Source organism: Rhyacophila brunnea, unplaced genomic scaffold (assembly GCF_057557595.1).
Source record: "Rhyacophila brunnea isolate RB1 unplaced genomic scaffold, BYU_Rbru_1.0 scaffold_19, whole genome shotgun sequence".
Classification (NCBI taxonomy): Eukaryota; Metazoa; Arthropoda; class Insecta; order Trichoptera; family Rhyacophilidae; genus Rhyacophila; species Rhyacophila brunnea.
Window position 1 is genome coordinate 13,401,144 of NW_028232848.1, and position 14,685 is coordinate 13,415,828.

Consider the following 14,685-nt stretch of genomic DNA (forward strand, 5'->3'; position numbering starts at 1 on the left):
CTATCTGAGTTTACTGCTAATTGTTTCAATAAACACGAAACGTTATTGTTAAATATATTAGATATAGGCGAGCAGTTAGGTGAGACTAATTATGTGGTGATATATTTACTTGTCATAAAAAATATTTTAATCTATGTAAACAGTACAGTAACAAAAATCAATAACTATTTATGTTTACAATCGTAGAATGAGTTAAATGAAGACATAATTGTATGTACCAATAATAAAAACATGAGTTTAGTTCTGTTACAGAGATATATAACTTAGAAAGGGATCATAATTTTTAGGAAAATTTAAAATGAGCAGGATTTTTTAAATTATTTTGAACATTTGTTCTTTTCTTGCTGACCAATTCTTGATTTATCTAATTTAACTATCGATTTGTCCTGAGGTATTTTTAAGTTGTGTATTTTCAAATATTAATTACTATGAATTACTATTAAATAAACGTTGTATCTCTATTAGATTCAAAGAATAATGCTTAATTTTATAAATCTTGGGTTTAATTAAATTAAACATTAATAACGTCATGTATTTTGAATATTTATCAGTTTACCTATCAGCGTAAGTAAATAATTATGGTTATTTTTTTAACAGTTATTACATCAGTTTTTTAGATAAGTATAATATATCAGTAGTGAAAACCTAACATACACAATATGGTATTGCGTAGATACATATATCTTTTTTTTATTAAAATTCAAATTTTATAGGACGTTCCAAATGTATCGTAAAATTTGAAAATTGTTTTGTCATCATATAAAAATTGTGTGAAAGAGAAATTCAGGGAATACCATGTCTATAGAGTGAAGAAAAAATGGGACAAGTTGAAAATATGACATTGAAAAGTTTTTCTAGGAAATTAAAAGAAATCAAACATATTCTAGAATATCTTGGCTGTGATTTTATGGTGCTGTATGGAGTGGTAAAATTTATAGCAGGGGTCGAGGGTATGAATAATATTATACCAGAAAGTACGGAAAATCTGACATAATAGTATGAATATAAGTTATTTTTACTATTTTTTTAATACTTACTCGTGTAATTCATTTTAATGTTCCAAGTCTAATTATTTTTTTGGCTTTGAAAGTAAAATTTTTATTAAAAAAATCACTATTACGCTTTGGTTTAATATGTCAAATTAGTGTTATTCAACAATAATTGCGGAAGGTTTCTTAAACATAGAATTTAAAACATAGGCCGCTCCATTTAATGACATACGCCTCTCGATTCGCCGAATCCTCGGATCCTCCCAACTAGAAGCTCCCTACGCTGGCGGTTCTCATAGTCCGCGACATAAGTTGCTAGTTTTTCATCCGGGGACCCCGGGTAGGATTTTTAGTGTGGTCACAGTACATTTATATAAATTTCTCAAAACCTGGGTGGTTGTGATTCTTTTACTTATATTATTAATTACACTAATGTTTTATTTAACTGCTGACATTTAGTCTCATGTTTTTTTTAGTATCAAAAATAAAATATTATTCATATTTTTAATAATATACTTTTTTATAAAAAAAACTACAGGTACAATCTTGACTAATCAAGAAGACATGAAAATAATACTCTGGCGAATTTAGAAAACGTCAAAATACAATTTTGAATTTCAACAATCTAAGAGAATCAAAAAATAACAATACCACAGAATGTAATTATATACAATTGATTCAATTAATTTTTTTCTTCCAAAGCCGGGTGGCTCTCGAAAAAAATAATAAAATTTGTATGTAGAGGGAAACTGCTTTACATTGAGACCTTGATGTAGACAGAGAAAATTTAAAGTTTTGGATGTAACGACGCTGATTTAAGTAGCGATTATCATTACCATTTAAGTAGCTCCAGTAAAAGACAGAAGTTATGTGAGTTATATATATTTACATTATATTCATGAAGAAAGATAAACTAATTGAGTGGAAGTATGACATCTTTATAATACAATGATAGTACGCCGAGAAAAAAAAAACAGCTGGTTTAGATGCTTAGAACATCTTTTTATGTCAAACATTTGTCAATGTACTATATTATAAAAAAACCGTATTTTCTCAAAAGTAAATCACTATAGAGTAGAGTTTATATTAACATTTTTTAAATTCCTCATTGCATCTCTTTACTGGATCAAAAACACATAGAAATTTTAGCAACATGTTTCTTTCTAATATTGTTACCAACATCGGAAAAGCTTGTAGACCGATTCATTACTGTGATTTACCATGATATAAAATAGGGTTTGGTAAATTTAAAAAAAAATTAATTTTGTGCCGTTCTCACCGCCCAGCTAAAAAGCGGACAATGATTAAGATAAAGTTATTAACATATCGACACCTCCTACGTATAGTATTGTAACTTCATAATCGCAACTTTACAGGAGAGCGGTTTAAAGATACAAAAGCTTGGTGTAAGTTGACCTTTTGAATGTTTTGCACCAAATTTGGGATGTCTATTGTCAATTATAAATAGATTTGTTTTGCATTTAAGGATATCTTATATTTTTTGTGGTTTATCAGAAAATGCTGTTACAACATTATACTGCGGAAAAGAATTTGTTCGAAATATTGTATCAAGCACATACAATAGTTTACGGCGGAACCTCTTACATGCATTTAGTTGTATGTGATACTTATCATAATTTACGTCGTCCTAGTTTTGTTGATATATATTGTATATACTAAAAACATTTCGTTACCTAGGATTTTTTGCGTATTTTAAATCATAATTCGGTAATAACAATAATTAAAAATTATGGTATGGGTCGTCAGACAGGTAGGTTGGAAAAAATACTCTCTAAATAAAATTACTTAATAAAACATAAAATAAATTTAAGTCTTTCATGACGTGATAAAAATTAAACATTCAGACAAAAATAGAGAAGAAACAAAAATCCAATTCAAGGAAGTATGTAAATATTGAAATAAAATTAAAAGCAAAAAATAAAAATTACAATCACTTCAAACCAACGTTCTTACGAATTCTTGGTGAATTAATATATCAATAATATCAAAGTAAAATCAGACAAGGGAATAACAATGGGTGATTAGATGGAAGGATGCACTTCAGGTTAAAATATACGTGAAACTGAAAAAAAATCATTATGCAACTATATTTTTAGTTTGGAATTAATTTTCAATTATATGATGTGACAAAAGAACCATGCAAAATTTAAAACATACAACCGAAAAGAAATTGTTTACACTGGCATATTATTAATTATTAAGCTGATTTTATTTTCATCCTACGAGAACACAATTTGGTATAGGTTTTCGTATTCACAAATAATAAAATCAATCTTCCTCAGAATCTGCTGGTGGAATTTTAGTGGTAGGTATTGACATGTATGAAATTACTGAAAAACTCGATATAACTCCAGGAATGATTCCACTGTTGCACATATTCAGTAAATCATCTGTCTTAGCTTTTGGAATTGGCAATATTTGTGATTAAAGTAAATGAAGTTTCTCGTTGCGTGGGCTAGGTGTTACTTTTCACGACCATGGTCGAGTAGACAGTGCTAGACAAGTCGCACTTGTAATTAATCTTAAACGGATCATCGTGATTTATAGTAATTTGCATTAGTCCATAATATATGATATTTTAATAGAGCTCTGAAATCAAACATGTCTACGTGATTGATCCCTACCACATCCTTGGGTTTTCTCTCTTGTTTTTCCCATCTAACTAGACAGTACCGTTCTGGAGGTGCAAAAATTTGTTTGTTTTTTGAACATCTTTCAATCAGGGCTTGAGCGCAGTCCTCTTCATTTTGCGTATGTCCCCATTCCAAAAATGTGTACTTTACATTAACATTATATTTCTGGACCGCATACAGTCATGTTAAAGTCATAATTAATACGATTTCTGTTTGTTAGACCAAAACCTGAAGTCTTTTGCTCATTGGGCACAATATTTGGTTACAAAATTAAGTAAGCAACTTGAGTCCTCATTTGCACCTCGTTTGCCTTCAGCCTACTGCTACATGTATAATAAAGCAACCATTTGTGTGAATTGAAAAACAGTGAAATTGAAAACCGATAATTTACGTTTATAATAAAATATACTCAAATTCTCGTGAAGGGCATTCTGCCATTTGATGATTGAACATCATGTTTATCAAATAATTTGAACTGACGATCAAGGTTCTTGCCATAAACTGGAAGTTGCTCAGTGGATGCTACTCTTACTTGTAAGTTTTTGAAAATGTGACATTGGTCACACTGGTTCTGTTTAGGGACATAGTTACACAACACAATTTAAAATTTTCATTGATTATGAATAATTGATACTGCCTTTCTGTTTGAGCTTTATGTGTGTATATTGTGGGTTCATACCATTCATTATATAGTTTAAACAGAGGGATAAAATCCAGGTCGCCATCCAAGTAAAATTTGCTTGATCGCTGTCGAACATAATATGATTCGTCCGGTTGGATGGACTTAACATGGTCGGAAACACTGATTTTCATATCATAAGTTAATACAACATTATAATGTTTGTATCGACTTCGTTGATCAGGTATTAAAACGCAAGTTTCATTATCCACCTTGTCCAAAGCTGTGCATACGAATTGGTTACAAATAGAGAATGTAGCTAGAAACTTTTTTTGCAGACTTTTACCAATTCTATGTTATTTTCATTTCGTCAGATGACATTTAATGGTAAAACTTCGCCACGACTGAGTTTCAGTAAAAACTCTGCATTGCTTTTCATTTATCGCTAATTTAGCTACATATTTCCACTTTATTTCGATCACCCAAAACCTTAACCATTAAAAATGGGGGGTTATTTTTAAGGATTATAAATCTCATGCCTTATGGTAACAGTACCTTTTCAGGTGATTTTTCACAATAATAGCTCTATATAATTTATCCGATTACTTTTACTATTAATCGTTTCGAGAGAATGTAGTCTGTTTGTATCAGCAACGCTGGCACTAGTCTCATCATCGTCACAAATAATGTCTAAAAGTTCCATTATCATATTTTAATTAGCACCTGGAGGCAGTAGTGACTCTGTAAAAAGCAAAACAACTAAATAAACATGAATTTATAAAAGTTATCACACGTATACTATTGCAACTAAAATTGTATGTCGCCGTATAATATGATAAGTACTACATACAATTTATTTTACTAAAATAAGCACGACGTAAATTACCATAAGTGATAGATACAATGGTTTTTTTCAGTTTTTTCCGACGTAAAATATGGTAAATATTACATACAATAATAGTTACAAGCAAAGAAACGACGAAGACAATGGTAAGTATTACTTACGATACTTTTTGTTGTCGTACGAGAAAAAAATTAAAAATATTAACTTACCTTGAATTCTAAAGTCACAGTTTCCCTGGGTAGAATTTATTTCGTCCATTGTTGTTTTACTATTATTATCCGTTTCTATAATATTATACGCTGTACTATTAATTGTCCCATCTGGCCTAATCACACATTTTTGTGAACGCATAGATTTTCTATCAATTTTTGTATTCTTGTCACTAAAGTGCTGTAGAGGCGGGCATATTGCGCAATTTTCATTGGCATTGTCTAGATCTCTTCATTATGGTATTTAATATTTACCAAATCATACAAAAAATACAATATAACCAAAAGTTCACACTGGTAGCGGTGTGTCACCTCCCGTCCGAAGTGAAGTATCGTAATTAGCAGTAACAATACACCCGCGCGGCAAGATCTCCGTCTGTTTCCCGCGTATAGTATTGCTAAATACTTTACCATACTTCACGTCGGAAAAAATTGAAGATATTTGAGATACAATAATGTGCAATGCTTGAAAATCGCACTTATAATACAAATTTTGAATTTCTGTAAATGGCATCATATGTAATACATACTATGTATACGAGAAATGAAAAAAAGTGAAAAACGTCATTTTGTTAGTTACAATAGTATACGTAGGAGGTGTCGATATATAAAGCAAATTTGTGCAAAAAATTATTCGCTATATGATGGACCTCATGGCCCCCACATCCTGAAAAGGGCCCCAAGGCTAGAATTTTTGTAGGGCCCCCCTACCTAATGACAAGGTTAAAGGCAATGTAATGGTATACAAGATTTTCCAAATGGTATTCGAGGTAAAATTATGGGTACTTATTAAATGTAATTTTAGCGTAATGTGCGTTTATCTTACTTATCTTTTCGACCGGCCACGATTGGCCCCCAGGCCAGAGGCCTGTCAGTCCCCCCTTGTGGGGGCCATGATGATACTCAATCAGCCGATAGCTGTTCCTCTTTACTTGTGTCGACAGAACGCATTGTTTTAAAAATGTACCTAAAGTTATCATTTCTTTTTTGTGTACTGGACAAAATTTAAAATATTATATTAAACCTCGTGCCCATAGTCTAACAAAACGTTATTTTTTTTTTATTTTCATGCTTACTGTAAAAGTATTTCTGTAATAACTGAAAAAGGTAGATGGGAGAGTGAAATCAAAGGGAGAACAGTAATAGCAAAAAAGCTATATCGAAATTGCAACCAATTTGGAAGAACAAACATATTATTAAAAAGACTAAAATATGTTTACTAGGATCTCTTGCCTACCCCTATATACCTATGAGACTTGAACAGTAAAGGTAAACGAGAGAGAGAGAGAGAGGTACGAGATAAACGCTAGGCGCTTTTTAAATGTAAAGCTGGAGTTGGATACTAAATATCTCATGGATGGCCAAATGTACTGAAGACTTCATACTTAGCAAACTCTTTTCAGTTCATTTTCATCGGACTTTTTGATTTTTTTTTCCATATAGCTCGCAGAAAAAGTTATTACAATCTGGAAAAACTCGTGATGTTAGATCAAAACATAGGTAACTTAGTTGTATGAGGAAGAATCTTCTTCAGATAAACAGATCACATCAAGAGTGCCATAGGTTTCACATTGTCAAAAACCCTGCGAAGAACGCTATTAAATGGCTAAATCATCTATATCAAAATCTTTAGCCATGAAATCTCGATGAAGAGGAAGTAAAAATAAAAATATTTTAAAAATAAAATACGCTTGGGGAGATCTCGCCCGAACATTAATCGGTTATTATGATTTACTATTCATTGCTCTGAGGTCAACTCTGAGATTACAACTTCTGTCTTTAGTATTTATTTAAATGTAGCCATAAATTTTTGAGTGTCAATAGATAATAGAAAAATCTTAGAATACTTAAAGTAATGTCTTCAGTAACTTGTCTTTGTAGATGGTGAAATGCGTTTGCTTTCGAAATTGTCCTGAAAACTTTGCGTTCGTTCCAATTAAGGGCGAACCGCTTAATCGTGATGCCAGAATGCTAATGCCGGCACTGTTTGCTCTCGAGCTCTTTAAAAGCAGGCTCGTATTAGGACTATTTACTAAAGTAATTAACTGAACGGTAAAAATCGTGTATCCTTGGGTGATGAATAAAATATTACGTAAAAAAGGACGGAAAGTTAAATAGGGGATTATATTAGTCGGTATTGTGAGTATTAACGAAGGCATAATGTTGGAAATATAATTTTGCTGGTAAGGTAAAATGAGTTAAGTGAAAAATGAAACATTAGATTGGACGAAAATGAAATAATGGCATACATAACCTAGTGCCACTGCAGAAACACATCAAAAATTTTCAATGATAGTACTACTTATATTGGTAGGAATTAATGTAAATTTATGTTGCATTCAGTGCATTTTATCCGAGTAGTTTTTCTAAATAACGATATCTTTTTTTAATTGCACAAATTTATATAATGTGTTCAAGTTGTGATATTTTTAAATTTTGTGAAATTTTCATTGATTAAAAAATATTTGCAAGTGAAAATAAATTGCCACATTTTTTTTAAATCCTTAAGCCATCGATAAATTAAAGTTAATATGTTAATATAAATTTACAAAATATAATCATCAATATTACGAGTTTGTAACTAAGATCCTGCATTATACACTTAGAGCGTAGTGCAGAGTTGTTATGCATATTACAACGATCGCCACTTATAACGATGCATTTATTTCCTAGACACGAGATTCGAGCTTCCCACCCATGGCATGAGAAGTAAAGATTCTGCCACTCATCCATCGCAGATTACGATTTGATATAGTAAAATGGGTACTTATTGAAACAATATTTTAGGCCTTATATGCCGTATAAAAATATTTTGATATATTCTTAGCAAACAAAAATATATTTTTCACTTAGCTCATTTTTTTATCTGGACTTCAGAATATTGGCAGAACTGTTTAATAAACGTTCGCGTGGCTTTTAATCCCACGCAATTTTAGTTTTTTTTCCTCTTAATGTTTTGAACCCAAATGAATACCTAACAATACCAATTTAGTTAGGCTTACATAATACCTATTAATATATCTGAATTATTATTTGTAAATTACTGATTCTAATAATATGCATTGATCTTTCCATTAACATAAAAACTAGACTCATAACATTTATTTTCACGTAGCCACATGATATTATTATAACATCACAATAAAATTTTACTTAGGTACTAAATGAAAGATTTAGTATTTATTATCCCAAAATCGTTTGAGTTAATTAAATTATCAAATAAAATGTCCAAGTCTACAAATTTTAAAACGATTGCGAAATACTTGTAGCAATCTCTGCATACTCTGCATTCAATTAGTGACAAACTTTAATATGTAGGTTTGTCATTAAAACAAAACATTAGCAATTAAAATTGTCAGCGTTTCCTCAATCATAACTAGACCACTAGTGTTTGTTTTGATTAATAATATGAATTTACTGCATTTAAATAAAAATAACAATATATGAACTAACACTCCTCTCATCGAGTCCTTCACGAGACGTAGGCACTGCTATTTCCACGAGTTCTTCGACATCGACATAGTACATCTGTTATTCCACTCGAATCAAATCAATAATTACCTTCTTACAATTAATCTCTTGATCATATCGATCTCAAATAAGTACGGGTACATCATTACCTCGCGATTATAATCTCACGTCACTATCCTTATTATTCCATTCATTGTATTATTGTATTAATTAATAAACCCTCATCTCAACTACCAAGCAACAACGATTCTTCACCCACCACCACCTTATCACACCCTAAATTGGCCTACATACTTCAATTGTTAATACTTAAAAACACATAAAAGTTTTCCAAAGCTATTTTCAAGTCAACAGTAAATTTATTTCGACTCGTACTAAGTGTTATATAATTCCATAATTATTTCAAGTAAGATGTTATATTAGATTTTATACAAAATATATACATATCATAACTAAATTCAATAAAAAATCTATTATAATATGTCGTATGGTCCTAATTATTTTTGCAAAAATCTTTATCTTTAATATGTCTTGATTTTTTAAATGCATATTGTCAGTGAAAAGTAGAATGTTCACTTCCAAAACCGTGAATTGTTGGTTGAAATCAAATGGCAATCAAAATGATATATTATAGTATTTCAATTCACTATAAACCTAACATGTTGTGCAATATAACTGTAGAATATTACAAAATTCACTCCTGATCACCACACCAGTCAGTTTCTGACTAGCCATGGTGGTTTTGTTATCGAGCTCTTTGAGCTTGGACTTGTCACAAGGCCAACGTGTCCATGTGGTGGAGAACTACAGGATGCAAGCCACATCCTCAGAGAAGAGAAACTCGAGTTGGTCTAATCAGCTGTTAGGCTTATTAGGCCGTTCGACTTGGTCGCCACAAAGGCCAACTTTATAGTTTTTTTTTTTAATTGCAGCATCTTATTATGGACGTGAAACTTCACAGTTTCTGTACGTCCGTAATATTTTAACTTTGTTTTTTGTATTGTATAATATATTATGTTATTCAACTTATTTATTTGTATTGATTCTCTGTACTTTTTTCTCTCTTGGCAATTTTATTAAATTACGTCAATTAGTTACTCAATCAAAGCTCACTTGAGAGCGTAGCAACCTCAATCTTGTGTGTCTGCCCCTGAGACATTACCAGCTGTAAATAAGTGAGCATGCTTCACACCAAATATTGGGCCTCGTGATATGCTCGATTAAGATCGAGCGTCGTACGGGGCGGGTTAGTTTAGAGAGGTGTTTTAATTTAAATTGTTCAATATTATGTAAAATGAACCTTCGTTATCAATTAATACATATTTTTAAAACTCAGGTGGGCAGTGCACCGTAGGCCAAAAACATTTCTTCTGAAAATAATCGAATTGAACATACAGGTATGAAACAAAAGGTGGAAGAAACGGTTTTGTTGGATCATTGTAATCGATGGAGCGTATTGAAGCTACTTGCATTAATAAATATCTTGAATTTGTTAAAGACTGCAGAAGACCAAGTTAAATGGAGAAGGTGAATTTACCAACTTTTTGCTTAATACTTTGGACGCTGAAGACGCACCTGGCGCGTAATGACCAGGCGGCCGATCGATGTAATTAACGTGCATTTTAAAGGTGGTAATTAAAACAACATTATATAGTCAGCAGCGAATTGCTATTTGAAACATAACAGTGGCTATCAACAATTAAAACCCGTTAACAAATCTTATAGGAAGGCGACTAATATTCGATGATGATCTTTTTCTATATATTTCAAAAATTCACAGTATATATTAATTTTAATTACAAAATTTCCAACAAACATTTTCATATAGTAAGAATATAAATATATTATTCTAAAAAGAGTTTATTTAGTCTTTAAAATATTAAAGATTTTTTAAAATTTTATTAAAATAATATATAAAAAAAACTGTTCATGGAAGACCATTATGAACAGGGATTCCTATTAATTATCTTCACTTAACACAGTCAGTGCTCAAAATACGCCTGGCGTATTATGGCTATTAGATATATGTACATTCACTGCTGATCAGTTAATTACCACATTTAATTACCATGCTAATTGCTACACGACAAGCGTGTCTTGAGCACTGACCGAGTTGTGGTAATTAACTGGTCAGCAGTGACTGTGTTAATGCAGGTATTTTATTTTTAATTATGAATAATTTATGATCAATCTATCTAAACAATAATATATTTACAACAGATATATGATTTAATTATTATTTAATATATTTGAATGTTACATAATACGTTTATAGACGTAGAATAATATTAAACATCAGATATATTACGTTTAATGAACAAAATATGTGTAATGAAGAGGGGAATAAATTCTGATAAAAATATAAATAGATTATTAAAAATAATATAATATTGTCATCATTCTGGAAAAAGTCACCAACCCTCAAAAAGGTAGTTTTGACTTGAGTATTTCACCCGAAGCGTAAAATTATATTCTTTAAAATATAAAACTTATCATGGTACATAAGTTAGTAAAATGTTGCTTAAATCCGAATTATTTGTTTTTCACTGAATGACTTTCGATAAAATCTTAACAAGCATAAATCATTATAGGCGGATAGATGGTATTATTGTCATTGAAACCAAAAATCCTGTAATATTTAATATATAAGCAAATGTAACAAAACTATGTAGGTAATATGTTAACATTAAATGTCATATAAATAATATAAATTTTATTAATCTGTCATTTGAAAACTTCTAGTAAATTAAAATCAATTAAGTAAGTAGCCATTGTGTTAAAGCTAAAGTAACCAAATCACATTTGAGCCACCTTGCCTCCTTTAAAACCCTCCAGATGTTTTAATTAGCATAAAAAAGTAAAAGTAACATAAAGAATTTATTAAGAGAAGATAATGTAATGTAGATAAGCCTTAAAAAAATTAAAATCTTATTTTTCCTTCATCTCCAAACTTTCAAATTGCGATATATCGAAATTATGTTTTTTTGATTGCTGACTTTTGTCTGAACGGTGACGATATTATATTTCTTATACCAATAGTCAGAGTCACACAGCGAGGCATGGAGAGGTGCATGTTGGGCATCACGCGAAAGGACCGTAAGAGAAACGAATGGGTTAGGAAGCAGACAAGAGTACGCGATGTAATAGACGTTGCCAAACAGCTGAAATGGAGATGGGCGGGGCACATTGCTCTCCGAAAGGACGACCGCTGGACAAATGCCGTCATCTAAAGGTACCCAAGGGGTACGGAACGGCCACAGGGTTGCCCTAAAAGCCGCTGGATTGGCGAACTGGTAAACTTCGGCGGAAATACAGGGCAGCGAACGACACAGGACCGATAGAGTTGGAAAAAGCTTCGGGAGGCCTTCATCCAGCAGTGGATTGACCCCGGCTGATGATGATAACAATACTAATTATCAAACTGGCTATTTATTATGTACCTATATAATATAAACTAGTATACTATGCAATACGACAAATAGTGTAATCTATAAAAATTAGTTCAGATCCGAGTGGTCATATTAGTGAGTTAAATTTATAATACTAAATCTATAAAAAAGATAATATTAATTTATTATTTTTCCCCATTATAAAATGTGTTACTAGTATTCATTAAAGATGTCAGGAAATGCATTTATAGTAATAGATAAAAGAGTTTGTCTACAATAAAATATTAGTCTCATGCGGTTTTTATGACCTAGTTGAAAACGGAATCCGGAATAATTATATCTCGGATATGATTCTTTACACCTTTTCTATGCTTGATAATACATCGTATCAATATTTATCATGAACAAAATATATAATTCATTTCAATATTCATAGTATTATGATAAATTTTACATCTTAATAATAACTCACCAAAAATATGTCATTATCATGATAAATCATAAATAGTGCATAGTAAACTTTGTCAGTCATACTTATTTATTTTCATTGAACTAAGAATACAATTTGAAAATGGTGCTGGTTAGTTTTTTAAAATCCAATTAAACCCCGCCTGATCCAAGCCATACTAGATAATGGTGAAAAAATATTCGTTTTTCTATAAAATATTTTTTATATAATTCAACGAATACAAATAAGTATGACCAAAAACTATACACTATTGTCGTGTGATCTCCCATAGCATACCTAAACAATTATGATTTAATTGAAATTAATTAAAATCATAATATGCAAAGTGTATTATTAGTTAAATGAAAATAAATAAGTATGACTGACGAAGTTAAGTGTGCACTATTTATGGTAAATTTTAAAAGCCAACTTCCACCCCTCGCCACTGCTAAATATATTTAAATAACTTTTATTGAGGTTTAATTATTATTCACTATGATGACCTTTTTATCCAAATTTTTTTTTGTTTAATTAATACAAATTACAAAAAAAAGGATGCACTCGTACTCAATAAGTTGCGGTTACTATAATAATTGATTACCTGGTCGATATAGTTATTATAGCTTTAAAAAATATGATTATACATACCTAATATAGAATGATGTATCTACTGATAATATTCCATATAATTTGCATGACAATCCGAGTGTAATATATTTTGTTTTGATATTGATCATCGTATATAATAATAATAATAAAATAAAATAAATGCTTAGACAGGTACGCTTACTTTTTAATATCCATTCAAATATATTAAAATATGATTAGGTCCACACTGTGGATTTAAACACACATTGTAAAACAACGCGTTGATTTTGCCAGGCCTCGGATTCGAACCGGGGGATTTGCGACAATATAAGCCTGACGCATAACTGCTCGACCATATTGGGCGTAGTTAAGTGTACATAATTATGATTATTTTCTAAAATAAAATAATGGTTGAATGTAAATTTTAATTGGTGAGAGTTTTTTTTCTATTTTAAAGAAATTATTTAAAATAATCTTCAGGAAATATATTATAATAAATAAGAAATGTTTAACTATTTAAAACCTAGATACAGCCGATTTATATAATATAATATATTCATATAGAGTAGTATAATAATTACTTTCCATAATTTCTAATACCTTTTATTTTGGTTGTTCAAAAATATTTAATTTAAACAAAAAAAATATCTTTTCTATTCTGGTGAATAAAATTATAAGACAATTTCAATCGTAAAAATACTCGCGTTCCGTTAAATAATTTAAATATATTCCTATCCTGTTCTAGCATTAACAGTTAAAGTTAATGAATATATTATTATCTGACATCATATTAACATGTTGACATCATATTATTAAATTTAATTGATAAATTTGCTTGTTCATTCTACTTACCACAATTAACACGATTATGATATAGCTTATTTACACAATATGATATTCAGTAACTACAGATTAACATCCATAAACTTTATGTCATTATTACGGAAATATTTAAGATGTTATCGTGACTAATATGCAGATTTAGTTCATGTTACATGTAGATGTTTTAAATATTTAAAATATTCATATCGATCACCACTTATTCAGAGTAGAAACCAAACTTCCTAAAATATACACTGTTATTACAAAACTTTGTTAACGATACCCAAAATTGTGTATTTACTTATAGAGAACATTACGCGTACGTGTATTTAAAAAAACTCAGCCTAAAAACTTGACTGGAAACTTTTCGGAGCTTTTGAAAGCACGCGATCTCTTTTACACGCAGGAAGCGAATTAAACCGACCGCAACGCCACGACAGCCGACGTCGACGACCCAGCATCCACTGGGCGACGCTAGCGAAGGCTTCGACGCTCAGCGAGGCTTCGACGCGAGACGGATGCGCTCGCAACGACTGCGTCATCGCGTCTAACAAGAAGCTATCTCTAAAAATTCAAGTGTATAATTGATAGTCATAAAAAAAATATTCTGCTTTTTGTATAGCTCTCACACTGATGGCCCTTTGCGACTTCG

General features: G+C 30.8%; 1 protein-coding gene across 1 annotated transcript in view; it reads right to left on the bottom strand.

Moving 5' to 3' along the window:
* The window catches only part of dpr18 (defective proboscis extension response 18), a 195,750-nt gene extending 181,295 nt beyond the window's left edge, over positions 1 to 14,455 (bottom strand). Inside the window, exon 1 of the mRNA XM_085946189.1 lies at positions 14,357 to 14,455. The gene's annotated coding sequence lies outside the window, so the exon portion shown is untranslated. The remainder of the gene's footprint in view (positions 1 to 14,356) is intronic.
* Between the last annotated feature and the right edge of the window lie 230 nt (positions 14,456 to 14,685).